The sequence below is a fragment of the Periplaneta americana genome, chromosome 1, assembly GCF_040183065.1.
Source record: "Periplaneta americana isolate PAMFEO1 chromosome 1, P.americana_PAMFEO1_priV1, whole genome shotgun sequence".
Classification (NCBI taxonomy): domain Eukaryota; kingdom Metazoa; phylum Arthropoda; class Insecta; order Blattodea; family Blattidae; genus Periplaneta; species Periplaneta americana.
Window position 1 is genome coordinate 109,360,328 of NC_091117.1, and position 6,470 is coordinate 109,366,797.

A 6,470-nucleotide genomic window follows, 5' to 3' on the forward strand; every position below is an offset into this window, starting at 1 on the left:
TATAGCAGTTAAAATGTAAAAACTGCACAAAAACATATATAAGTCAGACACGACGCAACTTCAAAGTCAGATACAGAGAACATACAACGGAATTCTTTTACAATAGAAATAAATCTAAATTTGCACAACATCTTATTGATGAAAACCACGAGTTATCCAATATAAATGAATGATTCAAATATAATAAAAATTACAAACAATCCCTCAATAGACACGGCTGAACAATTTTATATAGCAAAAGAATATAACTCAGGACACTCCCTCCTTAATAAACAAATAACTAACACTAACAATCCCTTATTTAATTTATTTATACTGCTCCCGCGAAAACAAAAGCATATAGCCACCACACAGGTACCTCCAACCCCCCCTCCACTTCCGGTATCATTCGATGTATATTAAGCACAACTCTGTGAGCGAGCCCCGTCATTCCAGCTCAGCCACGCAGCCGACAAGGACACAACATGCAAAACAGCTGAATTGTAAGTTTATTTTCTATTATAAGATATAGTTACAACTTAAAACATCTAAATTCTAGCATTAATTATATTAACACTGTTACAGAGAAGCACTGGCTTTGCTTGAATACGGAGCTCGACATCAAACCAAATTGTAACTCAACCTGTTAGACGATCGAATTTGCATAGGAAATAATGGACAACAGTGAACTTCAAAATGGTAATGTCAACAAGTGGTTACTTGATAAGTAAAAAGTAGATAAAGTTTTGATACAACAACAACACACAGTGCAAAAGTGAAAATAATAATTCGTAAGTTACCCCAAACTACTTCACAGCAAACTAAGTGATTTAAACAAGTGATCTACAAATTGCTTCTTACATAATGATTCAGCATTTTCTTATTATGAAGTTCTTAACGCCATCATTCCAGTTTTAAATAAAAACAAAGAGAGAACAGTTATAATCGCCCCATTCAACGGCAAGACACTAAAGAATTCAAATGACAGAACAACAAAAGCGACCAAACAAGTGTCCTTTTATAAAAGTTTTTATATTGTTGTTATATTATAAGTTTTATATTGCATTTTAGAAATTGATTGATATTAAGTAAGCTTAGTATAACTATGAGCACTAATTACTAGTACACACACGTACAAGCGACATCCATAAATGTATCACACACTTAACCACGAAATGGAAGTTCACGGAACACACACTCCAATGGCTAGGTTTTCAATCATTTACAAATTTAATTGCTAATTTGTAATTATAATGCATCTGAAGATGATACAAAAAATGGTATCGAAAACATTCATGTAGAAATCTTACTCATGTAAATGACTATTGTAGTAGATAAGCATTGGCGGCTTAATAAAAGTGTTACACATTAAACTCTATTAACGCGTTATGAACACAACCACGGGAAATTGTCAAATGACAGATCAAGCACTATGGTATTACAAATACATTATTTGAGCAAAAATTATCATTGTGCTGTAGCACTGTAGCACATAAGGACGGGCCGCCCCTGTCCCGATGCATCTCCCTGATATATTTCCAGCGTAAATCTTCATGGTTAGGGAATAAAAATACATTGACTGACAAAATTATCCCGATGCATCATCCTGATTTATTTCCGGCGTAAATCTTCATCCTTAGGGAATAAAAATACACTCACTTTCGAACCAGTTAAATAATTGCCTTTACAGGCAGGTAGCAACATTTACGTGGCCCATTATTTTGCATATTCACATGTAAATATATAAACAATACATAAACGGAATTCGAATGGCAAAATTCCGTTTTCTCGCACAAAGTGAATCCCGGTAAGGATCCGCAATATTTACATGGCACATTTATATATTCACACGTAAATATTCCAATAACAAGCTTCCGTTTAATTATCTTTAGAGGTAGGTAAGCAATATTTACGTAGCACATTTGTATATTCATATGTAAATATTCGAATAACAACCTTCCGTTTACTCGCATGAAGTAAATAGCGGTAAGGATCAAGAGGACTAATAATATAACACTCCTCTCAGTAAGGATCTCACTGGCAGTGCATGAGATGGCCGCGCATGCGCAGGATGCGCAGTTAACAATCTCACTACCTGCTCTTGGTAATCTGACACGGTTGATGATCCTGACCCGAGCCTCTCGTGTAATTACCGGTATCAGAGCCTTCTTTAGTTACAAGCCGGGGCATGGGTAGGTTTGGCAACGCAGAGTGGAGGCGGGAGATTTTAGAGTGATATTGTGTTTGCTCATTGCTTTCGTTATGCGTAACGCGTATTTTTTCAATATTACTTCATGCACAAAGGTAAGATCAAGATTCAGAGTAGTGATGTAAATTATTACGGGTTCGAAAATAGTGTTTTGTTACAATCAATTAGCTATACTCCAAATACGGCGTAAGTAGGCTACTTACATACAAAGGCTGCCACTTAAAATAATTACAAAAAAAAAACATGTTTTTATTGATAGTACAAAGGTAAATAAATAAATAAAAAGATATTCCTTGCACCGAAAATAATAAAATCAATAATGCAATAAAGACGTAAGTTCCTACGCAGTATTCTTAAGTTCCATTCAGTTAACAAATTTGTGGCTAGCAAATTGACAATGTTTTGCGACTTAATGGTGTTTCATCTGTGAAAGGTTTAGGATATATTTTAATATTATCTTCTGCGATTATCTATCGTGTTTTTCTACAAATATTTCAGATGCCTAGAAAGTGCTGTGTGCCTATGTGTCGTAGGAACTACATTTATAATAAAAAAAATAAAAACACACTTGTCTTTTTATTGATGGTACAAGGGAAAATAAATAAATACTTAAAGAAATGTTACTTGTACCAAAAATAAATAAAATAATGACGTACTTTCGCTATACCCTATTCCAATCAATTAACAATTATGTGGCTAGTAAATTGACAATGTTTTGCCGCTTAATGTTGTTTCACCTCTGACATGAAAGGTGTAGGATATCATATGCATTTAATTTCATGTGATTATGTCATGTTTTTCTATAAATATTTCAGATGTCCAGGAAGCCAGTTTTAGTTTGAACCTGGCCAGTCACCATAACAATACTGTTATCCTAAATTATTTGTTATAAACTTTCTAAAATATAATTTTAAATAAATATAACTACAGAAAACAAGCTAAGAATGTGAATTATGCAAATAGGCCTAAAATAAAATGTAAACAGAAGAAACTATTGACATTCCTATTATAATAAAAGTATAAGGATGTAAATACAGGGTGAATGTAGAGTATCCAACGCCCACTGAACGAATATTTCACTTTTATCACTGCCAATGTTGCGCTGTAATCGTATATGCAAGGTAGGCTATAACAAAAACCTAAACTAACCAAACCCAACCTGTTAAAGAAGCAACAAGTTAATACTAAATATGTGTAAAATTGGCCTATGTCTCTATAGTGGGCGGGACATAAGTAACATTGACCAAACCAACAAAGTGATTATATGCATCTGCAAATTATAGACAGTTCTGACGTATAGCAGGCATTCCGAATCTTCAACAAAACTGCAACATTTATGGGATCACAAAACAGCTGTTTACAATGACTTTGAAAACCAACGGCGTAACTTTATTGATATAGCAGGCGAGACCCAACAATTTGACTAGAATTCTGATACACACAAACCACAAATAAGAATATAAAAATGTGGTTATACAATATTTAATAGAATAGTCAATTACTTTGTCATCCATAACCGTAAAAATTCCCAAAGACTGCAACCATTTTATTTTAATTTATTGTCTTGTTTTTTTATCACCAACACCCATTTAGTTTATAATACATCAACAATTAACGTTTGGTACGACCGCAAACATAATTCCATCGACACACACTTATATCGTCATATTAATTTACATTGGAAATCGGCATTAGCACAAACACGTGTACTGTACGGTCAGCCTCCGGGTGACAGTTAATTACAGTGTTGCCGACGTATGGCCCCGGCTTGTAACTAAAGAAGGCTCTGCCGGTATGGATCTTACTGGCAGTGCATGAGATGGCCGCGCATGCGCAGTTAACAATCTCACAACCTGCTCTTGGTAATCTCACACGCTTGATTATCCTGACCCGAGCATCTCGTAAATTGAACAGTCCACGAGCCGCCATTTGTTTGGTAGAGCTGAATAAGTATGGTTATTTCGTGTGTTGCTTTTTATTGCAGCAATGCACACGGATGTAAAGATAAAGACGGAAGGAATGTTATATTTCAATCCTTAATTTGTACGACGATTTTTTCTCCATATTATGTTACAGAAGACTAACTATTGTACTTGACATGTGACTCTTTATGCTTCAAGTTTCCTGTGAGTAAAGATTCCCAACCCATATTATCCCGGTGATGCGTTTTCGCAACATTTTACTTCTTTGCTATTAAACGTGTGTGAAATATGGTTTTTAGTATTTGTTAAGTTTATGGCACACATTATCTATTATACTGATGTTGGTAGACCTGGTTTATTGAAAACATTTGGTAACTGATTCATTGTTGGCGCAATACTTGAGAAGAAAAGAAGTGATTATTACAAGTGTTGAAATGTTTGCAGACTGTCATAAAGGAATGCAATTCTTGTTTATTTTTATAATTTTATTGTACCTTTTCTTATATATATTACAATCTAAAGACTCTTAGGACACTTCTTGTGAAAGTAGCTGGACATTGCATGAAACGTTACTTCTGTAATGTATGCCTGAATGTTGGTGGTGCGTTTTTGCAACACCGGGCACATGGAATATCAAAACTGTCTTTCTGAGATTAGTGAAATAATTATATATATTTACTTATGGAATTCGATTTTTCGCATGAAATAGTTATTCTATTCATGTTTTATATTCAAGGGGCCTGAGTGTACATGAAATAATGACAATCATGGAAGAGAACCAAACATTCAGGAAGATTTTATAAATGTTTTTATATCTCCACCGGAAGCTAGAAGTGATATCGATGAAGACAGTGCTGACGAGGACTTCGATGGAAACATAAATAATCTAAATTGTCACTGGGGGCTGAAGGGATAATGGTCCTCATTATATGGAAAAGTTTATATAATAATATAAAATCAGGCACAGAATGAATAGATGCTAGAAGGTGCAGAAATACGTGAAATATCAGAGCCTGTCAGGAGATAAAGGGACTATTGTAAGAAAATGGAAAAAGAGTGATTTACCAAGTTACTGTTAACTGAAAAGAAAAGTAAATGAGGAAATTGAAAATTGTGAGTCGAATCCCAACATGAAAAGAACTTATTGCCAATTGATATTTTTCAATTATTTTTCCATGAAAATTTTGTACTTGATATTGTAAACCAAAGTGTTGTGTATGCGGTGCAGAAAGGCTGGGATAAATTTATTTTTTCCCCAAATGATTTCAAAACACTCCTTGGGATTCTTTTTGTAAGTGGATATACTAAAGTCCCACGCTGTCGAATATACTGGGAAGAGAGCAGCGACACAAGAAATGATTCAATAGTCAGAGCTATGAGACGCAGTAGATTTGATGAAATAATGAGAAACCTTCATCTAAATGGCAACACACAACTTGACAAGAGCGATAGGTTGTCTAAGGTGAGGCCCTTTCTAGATGAACTTATGTGAGAAAGTGAACTTTGTAGCCAAACCTAATTCGCTTTCCTCGCATAAATTGTTTTAGTCCATCTCTTCCAAAATAAAGTATCATAGCCTAGTCAATACTGGATTTATTGTCTCTCAGTGTTGCCTACTGTATGCATAATTTTCATTTTCCTCATTTAGTGAAATGCACTGAACGTTGTAGATATATTCACAGAAATAGGTATGGGCCTTACAGGGACAGAAGTGTTCACTAACAAATCTGGCTGATATGAAGAAAACAGAGAGGTTTCTTTGATATGAAGTACGATGAAGGTTCTAAATTACTGATATGTCGCTGGAATGACAATTCTGTCGTGACTGTTGTGTCAAACTAAACGATGTCTAAAATGTGACATTGCTTTGCATTATAAATGCTTCCAAGAATTTCATTTTCAGGAATAATGTTTCTAACGATGTAAATAATATAAACTTTTCAAGGTGTTGCTTGCAAAGAATTTACTTTTCAAAAATAATGTCTCTAATGATGTAAAATGTTAATTTTTCATGTTGTGATAGTGACGCGAAACATACAGCCTCTCCTATCCAAATGCCATTCTCACCTTCCCGTGGTCCACCCTGTTTCTACCAACGAGGAAATGGCGACCGACTCACAGCGGTATAACTGTTTCATCAAATGCAGAGGAAATGCTGCATTACAAGCCTGTCCAGAGGCTAAAAGTGGCAGCCCCACTACTGGACTACCTAACGATAAGGCTAGTAACCTATCTTAGGGAAAACTACATTACTTTCAAGCCTCAAACAAGCAGTATAAGGATAGATAATTTGATGACAACCCAGAGCAAGTCAACGGTTAAACGAAATTGGAAAAAACAAAATATGTTCACATACGCTA

General features: G+C 34.8%; 1 long non-coding RNA gene across 1 annotated transcript; it reads left to right on the top strand.

Moving 5' to 3' along the window:
• Positions 1 to 330: 330 nt before the first annotated feature.
• LOC138699655 (uncharacterized) lies at positions 331 to 5,844 on the top strand. Its single transcript, XR_011332057.1, has 3 exons — positions 331 to 482; positions 565 to 678; positions 4,847 to 5,844. It is a non-coding gene; the product is annotated as an uncharacterized lncRNA (long non-coding RNA).
• Positions 5,845 to 6,470: the final 626 nt, after the last annotated feature.